This window comes from Urocitellus parryii, chromosome 2 (genome assembly GCF_045843805.1).
Source record: "Urocitellus parryii isolate mUroPar1 chromosome 2, mUroPar1.hap1, whole genome shotgun sequence".
Taxonomy (NCBI): domain Eukaryota; kingdom Metazoa; phylum Chordata; class Mammalia; order Rodentia; family Sciuridae; genus Urocitellus; species Urocitellus parryii.
Window position 1 is genome coordinate 35,589,958 of NC_135532.1, and position 14,647 is coordinate 35,604,604.

General features: G+C 41.2%; 1 pseudogene; it reads right to left on the minus strand.

The window, feature by feature from the left end:
- Positions 1-96: 96 nt before the first annotated feature.
- LOC144250030 (BCL2/adenovirus E1B 19 kDa protein-interacting protein 2-like) lies at positions 97-930 on the minus strand (annotated as a pseudogene).
- Positions 931-14,647: the final 13,717 nt, after the last annotated feature.

The window sequence follows — 14,647 nt, forward strand, 5'->3', positions numbered from 1 at the left end:
ACATAAAAATGCCAGTCAATAAATGCAGTACAAATGCAAAAAAGAGCGTTGCTAAATCAGCACGTTCTTCAGTCTTGTTTGAACTAGATGCGAAACTTACTGTTCACTTTTTGGTTCATCTTGTTTTACATTAAGATCTTGATCAACTTGTTTCATTTATTCTGGTAAGCCAGCATATTCCATGGGAACAAGTTCTGCTAGTTCTGCTAAATTAAAGACATAGGTATGATGATTAGGGATTTTAGTTTTTTTCCATGAGTTTTTATCAATTTGCTGATAGCATTTTATAAGCCATCCCAGACTGGGCATTTTTCTTTGAGTTGTTGCACCATTTAAATAAACTATCATGTGGTTTATTACTAGCTCCAAAGTGCCAATAACATACTTAAAGAGATTGTCCATCCGGTATAGTTAGATTGATCACTTTCAGATATAAAACAGACAACAAATCCATCCCTGTAATATCTTCCATAGCTGATAACTTTTTTACAGGGTTCAGTTGCCTTCACGTCAACCCCCTGGTGCTGTTCTCAAATCCTGAACATATGCCAGTATCAAACATCTTCTTTTTCCTGTGCTGCTGTAAACTCAGGGATGAAGCCTTTCCTAATTACTTCCACAGTTTGGGGTTTAGGAAGATCATCTTCCCACCCACATTCGTTACTGTTCTCTGATGGTGTATCCAAACCATCTAAGTCAATCTCCCCACTTTCATCCAGATCATCTAACACAGAGCCATCACTTTGGTCCAGTGTCAGGCTGATGTCTGGAGCCATTAGTTTCTCACTTTTTTTCCATTAACGTCTAGTGAGCCAGGCTGGCTCTCTGGTCCATTACATCTAGTATATCTGCTCCAATACCATCATCTTCTAGTAAAGGCATTGGAAAATCTTCATCTTGTCATTCTTCTTTCAGTTCTACACCTTGCATTCTCAGCCTAGATTCTATGTCAACCATTGACAAAGAACCAACATTCCCAGAGAAAGCCTTGGCCCCCTCAGCCTCTGTGCCCCTCTAGGCAGGCGGCATGGGCCAGGTTGCAGGAGGCAGCCCCAAGCAAAGCCCACTTCCCTAGGTGGGTGGTAGAGATGCCAGTCCAATTCCCCAGCCCAGTTCCCCCACCGCAGCGGCAGGAGCAGTGGCAGCAGTTGACCGGGAGGCAGTCCTAGGAGACTTTTAATTTAGCCCATTCACATCATCACTCTACTCTGATGGCTTTAAAAGTTCTTTCTTTAATGAAAAATTTTTTAGAATTTCCAATCATCTTGATGGTCTTTTAAGAACTCCCTTTATATAAAATTCATATATTTATACATATATATATATATATTTTTCATTTATGCAAAAATTTGTAAAGTACTGCCACATACATTATTTAATTTGATCAGCATCATAACAATAGAGGTAGGCAGGGCAAGGACTTTTACCCCCAATCGTATTATTTATTTATTTATTTTTAGTACTGGGGATTGAACTCAGGGACATTTGACCACTGAGCTACATCCCCATCCCTATTTTGTATTTAATTTAGAGACAGGGTCTCATTGAGTTGGTTAGTGCCTCACAGTTGCTGAGGCTGGCTTTGAACCCATGATTTTCCTGTCTCAACCTCCTAAGCCACTGGGATTACAGGTGTGCCATGTTGCCAAGCTGTATTTATTTATTTGTCTATTGCAGGACTGAGGATTGAATTCAGGGGTACTCTTACCACTAAGCTGCATCCTCAGCCCTTTTTATTTATTTGTTTATTGGTAATAGGGATTGAATCCAGGGTTGCTTAATATCTGAGCCACATCCCCAGCCCTTTTTATATTTTGTTTACAGACAGGGTCTTGTCAAGTTACTAAGGGCCTCACTAAGGCTGACTTTGAACTGAGGCTCCTGCCTCAGTTTCCCAAGCCACTGGGATTACAAGATTGCACCACCACACCTGGCTTTATTGAGTCAGGGTCTTGCTAAACTGTATAGACTGACCTTGAACTCGAGATCCTCCTGCCTCAGTCTTCTCTGAGTTGCTAGGATTACAGGCATGCTCCACCCCAGCTTTATCCCCAATTTACATTAGCAAATTAGAAAAAAGGAACCTCAGAGAAGTTGAGTCCCATGGCCAGTAACTGCCAGCCCATAAACTGGGCTCCTGCTCTGGTCTCATACCTGCTCAATAGCATGTCTGTGCTTTATCATTCCAGCCGAGAAAATAAGGCATTGAAATTCAGTTGACAACCAAGTGCTGGTGTCAGCAAAGTCATGCCTGCAAGATTAATATGGTAAGACAAAATTTTAAAAGAGCAAAGGAAACTTTAGGCACCTATCTAGCAGATGGATTTTAACTTGAAAATTAGGATTGCAGATGTTGATTGAACATTTAAAATAAAGGGTTTCTGCTATTACATTATTGAAAGCTCCACTATTCCATGTATAAAATCATCAATAGTAGTAAAAAATGGGTATAAATAATTTGCACCACAAAGTAACTTTTTTTTGGGGGGGTACTGAGGATTGAACCCATGGGCATATAACCACTTAGCTACATCCCCAGCCCATTTATATTTTATTTTGAGACAGGGTCTTGCTAAATTGCTGAGGCTGGCTTTGAACTCAATATCCTCCTGTCTCAGCCACCACTGCTCCTGGTTACAAAGTAACTTTTTAAGTCAGTGTTTCACCTCCTTTTTATCTGTTTCTTATCAGGATAATAAATGAGTGACAAACTGGTTTGGATTTCCTTTCCTCTTCTTGTTCTTGTTTTCCTTTTCCTTGGTTAAAATCCTAGTAGATGCTGAAATGGTTTAAAGTCAAAGGTGGAAGAAGAAACCTTTTCAAACAGACTGTTTTGGGAGAGACAGTTATTGAAACCGTGACCATGGCACTGTCCACAAGAAAATCTTATGCTGATAAGTCACCCTATTGCAACTTCAGGTCAATAATGATTATTTGGATTCTTTAATAAAATGATGCTGAAGCAAAAAAAGTGTTTTAAGACTTACATAATTACTCCAGCTATTTAACTTGATTTTGTAGATATGAGACAATCTTTTTGAAGAAAGTACTGAGAAATTTGCCATAATACCCTGAAGTTAGAACTGATGTTAAGGTAATCTAAAACATTATACAGATCATTCCCAAATGCTTCAAGGATTGTGGGGGGAAAAATTCTACCTTTTCAAGCTGTTGAGAGCCACAGCCAAAGGGGCCCCAGCAAACTTCCAGCTGCCGGCTGATGATTGGCTCACAGCGGCCCCAGCAACATCTAGCTGATTGGCTCCTCTGCGGTGATGTTCATTGGGCTGTTTCCCTGCCCTTCAGACTACGGAACTGCTCATTGGGGGACTTCTTTGGCTCCGCCCACACGACCCAGCCAATCGGCCTCAAGAGCAGGAGGATTGTGGGAGGTGGAGAGGTTTGTGTGGGTGAGAGGCTTGTGGAAGCCGGTGGTGGCAGTTGGGCTCTGAGGGTTTTTTCCTTTGGAGCTGTTTTGCTTGGCGTTTGTAGTTCTAAAAATAAAGTTAGTTTCTTTTGACAAGTGGCTCCTGAATTGTGCCCAGCCAGACTGCGGCATCAAGCCTCAAATATTTACTGATGACATTGTTTACCAGTAAACAGTGGTAAGTAAGTGGTTTACAATACCGAGCAAATGTCAAGGTTAACAACAACAACAAAATGAGAACATTTAGCTATCATTCAGGAGGTAACTTCAAGGGTCTCTTTACCTCCTTGATACTTGGAGATAGGTCTCAGGTAAAAAGTCCAAGCAAGGGTCTGTTACTATTATTGGACAAGGCTGCTTGAAGGGGTCATGTGGCATCAACCACTCACAAAATTAGAAAATTAAACCCTAACATCTGTTTTCAAATAATTTTAAACTTTCTTCCAAGAAGACAAGAAAATGAAGAATAAATCAGTCATCTAAAACTTGTTTGCTCACATGTTGTAGCAGACACAGCAGAACATGGTGATGATGTGGTGGGCAGGGACACGGAGCCAGGCTTGGTCTTTCCTGTGGGACTTTGGGCAAGCTTTCTTACCCTCTCTGTGCCTCAGCTGCCTTATCAATGGACAAGAAGATGATGCTAGTATGTACCTCAGAGGTGGCTGTGAAAATTAAATGGTTTAAAATATAATAGTGCTCATAACAGTGCCTAGCACAGTGAACACACTAGATGAATGCTTGCTACTGTTGTAAAAATTGAAAGGTGGAACATAAATATCATTTGAAAGTTTATTCAAAATCAAGGAAGCTTCTGGGTATAGTGGCACACCTGTCTTTATAACCCCAGAAGCTTGGGAGGCTGAGACAGGAGAATAGCAATTTCAAGGCCAATCCCTAACCAATTTAGTAAGACCCTGCTCAGAATAAAAAATAAGAAGGGCTGGGGATTTGGCTCAGTGGTTAAGTGCTCTGGATTCAAGCCACTGTACAAAAAGAAAAGAAAGTCAAAGAAGTTGTGCAGAAAAATATCAGGAGTATGTTAGATTATTTAGAAGGTTAGTAAAGATGGTTTTTATAAGTATGCCTTCTGATTTCCAATGCAGCATTCCTAGAGAACACCAAGTTAGTATTTTCATAATTACTACTTCTGAACTTAATAGTAAACTTTTATCAGTTAACCCTTAACAAGTGACCCAGAAAGAATATACTGTTATATTTTTAAAAAGAACATTAATATATTTCTACATGCTGATTTGAAGACAATGAAAGAATTTTAAGAAATAAGGAGAATGCTGTTCCCAGCCAATTTGTGGTGCTGCAAATTCCTGAATCTATGCTTTGAAGGCAGAAATCTAAGAGAAAATAGTGTGGCTCTTGCATTTGACTGGATTATAAACCAGTGAGTGTTCTCAGAAAAGGATGTTAAGAATTTTTCTATATTCCTAATTCTAGTGTGTCTTGGGATGAGGCCCACCTGGGAGTTCAGGAAGAGTCCTATTCTGAGATGTAGACAGGAGTTCTACTGCAGCACACAGAAGGAAGGACTAGTACCAAGAGATAGACTCCCCCTGGGGGGAGGGTCCATACAGGTGCAGAAGGACCACTGGGAAAGGGTAGATTTGGCTGATGAAATGAATTTTTTTTGTACCAGGGATTGAACTCAGGGGCACTTAAGCACTGAGCCACATCCCCAGCCTTTTTTTTTTTTTTTTTGTATTTTATTTAGAGACAGGGTCTCACTGAGTTGCTTAGGGTCTCCCTAAATTGCTGAGTCTGGCTTTGAACTCATGATCCTCCAGCCTCAGCCTCAGCCTCCTCAGCTGATGGGATTACAAGTGTGTGCCCCTGCACTTGGCTTGGAATGAAATATTTGAAACTTACGCTAAGTACAATAGTTCTATTTGTTGACATTTAACAAACACACACCCAAACTATATAGATACTGATTCCAAAGCACTCAATGAATAAATGATCTTTGGAAAGTTGATAGCTAATGTGTCAGAGGTGGAATTCAAAGATAAATGGTTCATGGGGCTGGGGATGTGGCTCAAGCGGTGTCTCGCTCGCCTGGCATGCGTGCGGCCCTGGTTCAATCCTCAGCACCACATACAAAGATGTTGTGTCCGCCGAAAAACTAAAAAATAAATATTAAAATTCTCTCTCTCTCTCTTTCTCTCTCTCTCTTTAAAAAAAAGTTAAAAAAGACAAATGGTTCACAAAGCTGAAAAGCTATGCTATGCATAGCATTTGCAATTATATAGAAAGATTGGAAAGGGCTAAATTATATAAAATTACAGCAAAAAATTAAAATAATTTAACATAATAGCACAAGGAACTTCACTTCATATTAATGTACTTCCCACAATACCTAATCTACTCCGATTAATTTCTAATATTTAATTCTAATTGTGCACTACATAGTGACAGTTTGGTTTATGATGGACTGCAGAGACAACAGTGGTCCCATATATATGATAGTGGAGCTGAACATTTCCTATTCCTGGAAAAGGACTGTGGAAAGAAAGGCAAGAAAGCAGGAAAGTGCAGGAGAAGAAAGGAAGAAGCCCCAAGAAAATTCTCAGGGAAGAGATTTACACAGGCTTTTGCAGACCCTGACAAGCTCCTTAAAAAGTCTGAAACTAGGCATGGTGGCGAACACCTGCAATCCCAGCTCAGGCTCAGGAGGGAGGATCAAAAGTTCAGGGCCAGCCTGGGCAACATAGCCACACCCTATGGAGGGGTGTTGGGGATGTAGCTCATCAGTAAAGTGCCCCTGGGTTCAATCCCTGAGGGCCAGGAGAGGGGGAGTTTGCAAACATGGATCCCAATGCTGAAAGGTTTTCATTTATAGAGAGGAAAGTTCATGGTACATTATCTGCTCATAAGCAGATTTACAAAGAGAAAACAATCACACCAGGCAAAGCTCCATGGATATATTTCTGTGACATCTCCTGCCGCAGTCTGTCTGGGCACAATTCAGGAGCCACTTGTCAAAAGAAACTAACTTTATTTTTAGAACTACAAACCCCAAACAAAACAGCTCCTCAGGAAAAACCCTCAGAGCCCAACTGCCACCACCGGCTTCCACAAACCTCTCCCCCCCCCACCAAACTCACCACCTCCCACAATCCTCCTGCTCTTGAGGCCGATTGGCTGGGTCACGTGGGCGGAGCCAAAGAAGTCCCCCAATGAGCAGCTCCGTGGTCTGAAAGGGCAGGGAAACAGCCCAATGAGCAGCTCTGTGGAGGAGCCAATCAGCTAGATGTTGCCGGGGCCGCTGTGAGCCAATCATCAGCTGGCAGTCTGAAGGGCAGGGAAACAGCCCAATGAATATCACCGCAGAGGAGCCAATCAGCTAGATGTTGCTGGGGCCACTGTGAGCCAATCATCAGCCGGCAGCTGGAAGTTTGCTGGGGCCCCTTTGGCAGTGGCTCTCAACAATCTCCCAGTGAGGAAATGGTGACACCTCCCAGTGAAGAAGAGCCTCTGGCAGCTCTTCAGGAGGGATTCCAGAAGAAGGCATGACTGTCGTAGGAGATGACAGCTCCATCCATGTTACTGACCATGAAGAACTTCTGGCGGATGATCCCAATCCCGGGTAGGCCTAGGCTAATGTTTGGGTTTGTTTCTTAGCTATATATATATATATATATATATATATATATATATATATATATAAACAATTTATATATAAATTTATATAATATATATATATATATATTAACAATTTAATGTTATTAATTTTGGGACAGGGTCTAGATTGCCTGGACGAGGCCTTGAACTGCAGTCTAGCCTCAGCCTCTCAAGAAGCTGGGATTACAATGGGAGGAATAGATGAACTCTAGATAGGGCAGAGGGGTGGGAGGGGAAGGGAGAGGGCAGGGGGTTAGAAGTGATGGTGGAACGAGATGGACATCATTATCCAAAGTACATGTGTGAAGACATGAGTTGGTGTGAACATACTTGGTATACAATCAGAGATGTGAAAAACACTATTCTGTATGTGTAATATGAATTGTAACACATTCTGCTATCATATATATTAAAAAATTAACAAAAAAAGAAGCTGGGTTTACAGGTTGTCTGCTGCCTATGTCTTTAACCCAAAAGTTTAAATAGTAGATATGTGCAGGCCTGAAATCTCAGCTTCTTGGGAAGCTGAGGCAGGAGGATTGTGTATTTGAGGCCAGCGTGGGCAACATAGCAAGAACTCGTCTCAAAAAATAAAATAAAACATAAAAGTAAAAATAGAAAAAAAAGTTTACAGATAAAGATATAAAGAAAATATTTTGGGATTTCTGTACAATATGTGTCATTACAAAAGTCTGAAAGTTGAAAAATGTATAAAATACATAAAATACAGAGTAAGCTGAGGTTAACTTATTGAAGAAGAAAAAAATGTTAACACATTTAGTGTAGTTTAATTGCAGTGTTTATAAAATCTACAACAATGTACAGGAATGTCCTTGGACTTCACATTCACTCCCCACTCACTCACCCAGAGCAACTTCCAGTCCTGTGGGCTCCACTTAGAGTCAGTGCCATGCACAGGTGTAATATTTTTTTAAAAAGTCTTTTATGTCAAATTTTTACTGTACCTTTTCTATGTTTAGATATGTTGGGCTACATAATCCATTGTATGATAATTGTTTGCAGTATTCAGTACAGATTTTAGCCAGGATCCTATGGTCTAGGTGTGCAGTAGGCTACCTATCATCCAGGATTCAGTAAGTGCTCTCTGATGTTTGCTTAATACCAATTCACTTAATGGTGCACTTCTCAGAACATATGTCATTAAGCAACACACCATGGTATTGTGCCAATACCAAGAAACTCTTTCAAAAATCTAGTAAGTTATACATTTCAGAAAGAACTAAACAAAAAATACACTTAGAAATATTCTGCCAATTTGTTATTTGCCAATGGACCACAAGAGGGCACTTATTAAAAGAAAGCTATTTATCCTTAGTGGAAGGGTAGTGGGACACAAAATATCATCAAAGGAGAGTTTTACAGGTGCTATGGCTACTTTTTTATGCATTCATCAAAATGAATCATATTTTGCTGATGCTTTTTTTCCACTTCCACTAAGCAATCAAATTTATATTCTGAATTATATTTTGAGTTACTAGGACCACTTATATATAGGACTGTCTCTCAATAAATATATTGCTTTGTTGTCTATGTGCCAGTATTCATTCATATAAATATATTTATTGATAAATCATATATGAAATATATAATTATATATTAAGCATATGATTTATATTTAATTTTAAAGGTTGGTAGACTATGATTATATACCAGGATTTATGATTTAATACCTCCCTTTTATAGAATTGATCTCTTTTTTTCCTTCTTGATACCAGGGATTGATTGAACCCAGGGCACTTAACCACTGAGCCACATCCCAGTCCTTTCTTATATTTTTATTTAGAGACAGGGTCTCTCTGAGTTACGTAGGGCCTCATTAAGCTGTTGCTGAGGATGGCTTTGAACTTGCAATTTTATAAAAATATAAATATCTATTATAATAATATGTATTATTATAATTAATCTACAGAGAAGGAGACAGAGGCCTAGAAAGAGAAAATAATTCACCTAAGGTTACACAGTTACTAAGAGTAGAACTCTGCATTTGGACTCTGTTCTCTTAGCCACTAGACTATCTTGTTTTAAAAACAACTCTGAATTGTATCCTATAAATATGTGCTGAGTGCCAGAACACGCCAGCTCTTGTTTTTAGATCAGGAATGTTCAATAACATTTTTGACAATGATGAAATGGCTCTATACCTGTCCTGCCCAATACAGGGACACTAGCAATGTGAGGCTATTGAGCACTTGAAATGTGGCTAGTACAACTGAGAAACTGAATTTTAAATTTCATCTCAAGGAAACAAAGTTGAAGTTAAGTAGTCATATGTGATTCGAGAGCTACCAAAATAGCATAGTTCTGGCAGAGAGGGAAACATCAGCAAAAATCCAAGATCCTTGTTCCTGTGGAGTTCACATTCTGAGATGGGGAGTATCAATGAGAGGGGAAAAGATAGACAAGAGCCGTATAGGTAATAACTTACATAGCATGTAAAGGGCTACTGAAAATGAAAAGGTACCACAGAGTAGGGAGGGGCTGGGATGCATTTTAAAACAGGGTGGTCAGACTGAGATGAGAACTCCTCCATCATTGGCTATTATAACTCAGTCCCAAACAATTTCAATTCCAATCTCCCTCCTCCTCCCCTTTCTCTTAGGAGTTCAGCAAGGGGCAGCAAGGGGACTGGGAAAGGATGCTTGCCTTCTGAACTGGCCTTGCTCTGGGCCCACCTCATGCGGGCAGTCTTGGTCAAAGAGACCCAGTGCTGCAGGGAGGGCTTCCTAGGGGTCAGTGAGCAGGTTCACCCAGGCCCAGTCCATGGCTGAAAACGGGCCTCCACTACTGGCCTCATCCCCTCTTCAAATGTGGGTACCACTCTCTTTGGCAGTCTGAGCAGCCTGGGGCTCCTCCTCTTCTGGAAACCAGCTTCCTCCTTCTTGTGGAGCTGTGGGAACCACCGAGAGCCCCGCTGCTGTCCACTAGGCTACAGTCCCTTCGCACCTGCTGGCCACTCCTCTCCACCCTCAGAAATCTCTCTGTGGGAAACCAGAACTGGTCTTCACATTTGGGACCCCTGTACTCCTGCTGTCCGAAGACTCCCACCAAGCTCTCCCAAGACCCTCCGCTGGTGCTCTGCTCTGATCGTGCAGTAACCGCACCTGGAGGACTGCAGGTTCAGCAGCTGAACAAGCATCCCTGGGAGAGAGAGAGAAATGTATCCTCTTCCATCTTTTGTTGACCCCCTTGTTTTTATGAAGGGAAGGGGGTAAGTCTGGACACCGCCCTTCCCTGCCTGGCACACTTTGCCTTGACGATGACAAGTACCCATCTAAATTCCTCTCCCAGTATGGGCGGGTAGGCAGAGGGACAAAGGAGCAGCAGATTCTGCTGCCTTTGATTAGTCCTAGAAGGTGGTATTGTTAGTCACTCGTGGTGGCTTTCTTCAGAATGCCTGGTGTTTAGCACCTCTCCTCCTAAGCCTTGGTCCTTACCATCAGTTTGGGACAAGAGAATTGTACTTAACCCATCTTACACGGTTGGTATTAAATCACAAGTGTGATTTTTAACTACATAGTGAATCGTCAACAGAGGATCTAACCCACCCGCTCCCCGCCAGGGTGCAAAGCAAGCCCTGGGGGTTGGTTGTCTTGTCTGGTTCATAGAGAAAGGGAATCTTCAAAAGGGGTCACTCTTGAAATCCCCACTGACCAAGTGACCAAAACATATGAGGGAAAGAGAGAAATTTGAGAACTGAAGAGAGCACAATTGTTTTCAAACTTTCTTACGGAGGAAGACTGCAGATGCAACAGCACACCCAGAGTCCAGGGGAGCTTTGTCCTTGGCCACCGTGTCCTCCTGGCTCATCCTCTCCCCTAAGAATCATTTCCTCCGCCTCTGAAAGTGCCTGCAGCCCCCACCTCTCCCCGGTAAAGAGGGTTTTAAAGCATCCATCATCCGTTCTCTTCTTTACAGTTTGTATTTTGGACAGCTCCTGGGCTTGTGCACATTAATAAATTTGTTATGCTTTTCTGTAATTAACCTTCCTTTTTTAAATGGGGGTTTTCAGCTATGAGCCTTTATGATGGGCAGGCAGGAAAGGGTTCACCCCTGTTTCCACCCTTACACTGACGTGTCATCTGCTTTCTAAAAATCGTTAAATTCTGAACATTTCCCAAATTTTTAATATGCTGTAAGGAATTTAATTTTTAAAAATGTGTTCTAATTAGTTATACATGAATTTCATTTCATTGTACACAAATGGAGCACAACTTTTCATTTCCCTGGTTGTACATGATGTAGTCGCACCACATGTACAGTCACACATGTACCTAGGGTAATGATGTCCTTCTCATCTACCACCTTTCCTACCCCCATGCCCACTCTCCTTCCCTCCCTCCCCTTTGCCCAATCCAAAGTTCCTTCATTTTTCCAATGCAACTCCCCCACCCGCCCCGCCCCATTACGGATCAGCATCCACTTGCGTTTACTTTGCATAGCATGATTCTCCAACTCCGTCTATTTACCTGAAAATGCCATAATTTTATTCTCTTTTAATGCTGAGTTATATTTCATTGTGTTGTTCATTTACAGTGTCTACTGCTGCTATACCTCTACAATGGCAGCATTGAACAGAGGCCACAGAGACCTTATCCCCTGTAAAGCCTAAGTATTTACTAACTGGTCCTGTTCTAAACGAATCATGGCAACTCGATTTTCCTTCCAGTGTTTATTTTTGGGAGGAGCATGAGATTCTCTTCTGGGTCAATAATACACAAAGGAATTCTATCAGAGAGCTGCTGGGGCATGTTTTTTTTTTTTTTTCCTGATGAAAAGGAGATAGGTGAAAATGCTTCCTTCCTGCTTGAATGTTGCACGTGAGGATATGGTAGACAGAACTGTGGCAGCCATTTTGTAGTTAGAGGGAAAAGTCAAGAGAATCAGGGAGAAATTCACTTAGAAATGGTTGAGCTGTTAAATCAACCAAACCTGGACTCTCTTCTAGATTTCTTTTTGTGTTTAAAATTAATATACTCGTAGGCTGCTGTGGTGACTAGGGAGGTTGAGGCAGGAGGATCACAAGTTCAAGGCCAGGCTCAGCAGCTTGGGAAGACCCTGTCTCAAAATAAAATTAGAAAGTGTGTAGGAGATGTAGCTCAGTGTAGAGCACCCCTGAGCTCTATCCTTAGCACCACAAAAATAGATGAATAAATCAACATGCTGATAGTTGGGCATTCTTCCTTATAGCCAAACTTGCCCTAAAGCATATGATATGAGGAAATAATCTCTAAATAATGGCATAGTATTTCACCCTATTAATGATTCATAAGAACTTTAGCTATTTATAGGCATTTTCCCATTTTTTTCTATTATAAATTTTTGTCTTTTTAAAAAAATATAGAATTTACAAATAAAGCTCTTGATATATGCATGTCAATTGACTTACCTTCTTTCTTTTTTGCTGTACCACTACAAAGCTGTCAAGGAAAAGACAAGTAAAAAGACCCTCTCTAGAACCTTCTCAGAACAATTGCATTGAATACAAATTATCTCTTTTATTTGGCAGCAATCCAAATCCATGTATTTATATTCCATGTTAATGTATTTCCAATGCAAATTACATTTCATTCCAGATAAGATTTGATGAAGTTTTCAGCAAATTTGTTTCAGCAACCAAGAATATTTAATTGAAGCTGAAATTATGTAATTAAAAGCATTTTTTCTTCTTCCTCATTAACTAAAAGTACATTTGATCAAAATGTTTTGATTTTTTTTTTGGGGGGGGGCACATTACTAGGGATTGAACCCATTTCCCTAAGCTACTAAGGCTGGCCTTGAACTTGTGATCCTCCTGCCTCAGCCTTCCAAGTCACTGGAATTATAGACGTACACCACCATGCATGCCACCACGTGTTTTTGATTTATTTGCAAATTCAGGTAACACACTTTGTGAAATTATTTCTCCTTGTGATATCATTAACCAGTACATTGTGAAATTCTGTTGCATTACCAAAGGCTCACTTTTCCATGTAGCCAATGTGTCTGTCCTTTCACTTGCGTCACACTTGCCACCCATCCAGGACCAGCTGCACTGATATCTCTGGGTTATGCAATCCCAAATTCAGCAAACAGCTTCTTGGAGTAGAAGGGACACTGCACTGCCTTTTTGAACCCATCTCTAAAATACTATTGGTTAGACCCATGTGTCCTCAGAGTAGTAATCCTTGCCTATAAAACTCTATTCTCAGGGGCTGGGGGTATAGTTCAGTGGTAAAGCATTTGCCTAGCATGAATAAGGCCCTGGGTTCCATTCTCAGCACTGCAAACCACACCAAGCCAAACCAAACCAAATTATTCTCAGGAAGCCATTGGGTTCCTAGGGAGTTACCTTTAGAACAAAGTTTGCACGGGCACTTTTTTGATTCGGTGTTGACTAGAATGATTTTCTAATCAGTTCTCTGAGCTCCTGGGGAATGTTAAGCATTTTACCATGTTTACATTTGTTTCTCTATTGTTAAAATGAAGAGAGTAGAAAGAGCCAATTTTGAGAGGGATTCTAAGCCAATGAGAATTTTATAAAATATGGGAAGAGATGTGTTCCAAGAGTAAGAACTTCTAGTCCCTGCAACTCCCTTGCTTTGAAAAGGAAGCTTTCTGGGAGGTGACACTGCACAGCATGATGGCTAAGAGTTGGAACTGGACAGAACTTTGTCCAACCAGGCTCTTCCCTTAGGTCCTGTATGATTTGGGGCAAGTGAGTTGGCCTCTCTCTGTGCCTGAGTTTCTTCATGACTCCCATGTACACAGGCCACTGTGCTAGGCATGGGGTTTCAGCTGGCAAGCCAGCCAGGGAACAAATGGATGACAGTTTGAACAGAAAAGGTAACTTTGCAGATTAGGGGTTAATAATTTGAGCAAAATCCTGATTGTTTTGTAGTTTACAGAATAAATGGGGGCTGAGGGTCTCAAGGAGAGGTGGAGGAGAAGAGAAATGTAGAAAGCATGGCTTGGGATTGTAGAGAGTTTGGAACAGCTTTTGTAGGACAGGACAGGAAGGGATGAAAGAAAGAAAAGACAAGACATTAGGTTGGGGACTGATGGCCTAGCAAGGGTGAATATCCCCCATTGGAGTAGCAGCTTCATTTAGCACAGGGACTTCAAGGAAGCTGGTGATGCAGCTATCCCATGGCTGGGATGACCTTAAGAAAGGTTATGTGTCTCACTGAAGGTCATACAGGGACTTTGACACAAATATCCTGGCTCCAAGTCCAGAGCTTTCTCATCTCTAACAGGAGCTGGGTCTAGGTTTTCTTTTCCTAGTCTGTAAAAGCCCCAGGACTAGCTGGTAGTGCCAGACTGCTGTAGGTTCCAGCTTGTTAGTTTACATGTCACTCTGGGCAAACTGTCTGGCTTGTTTCTATAGTTAATTGTCTTCCATAAGCCCAAGTTCCAAAGTGCAGATGCTGCAGAGTGCTCAACTACCAGGCTGTGTTACTTTCATAGCACTCACTGTGGCCAGGAAGGTCTGTTCTGTTGTGCACTCAATGCTACTAATAAGTCCTGTCAGATATTTCAGTCATCAACCTCGAATCATTTAAAGCAATTCGCAATAATCCAACACCA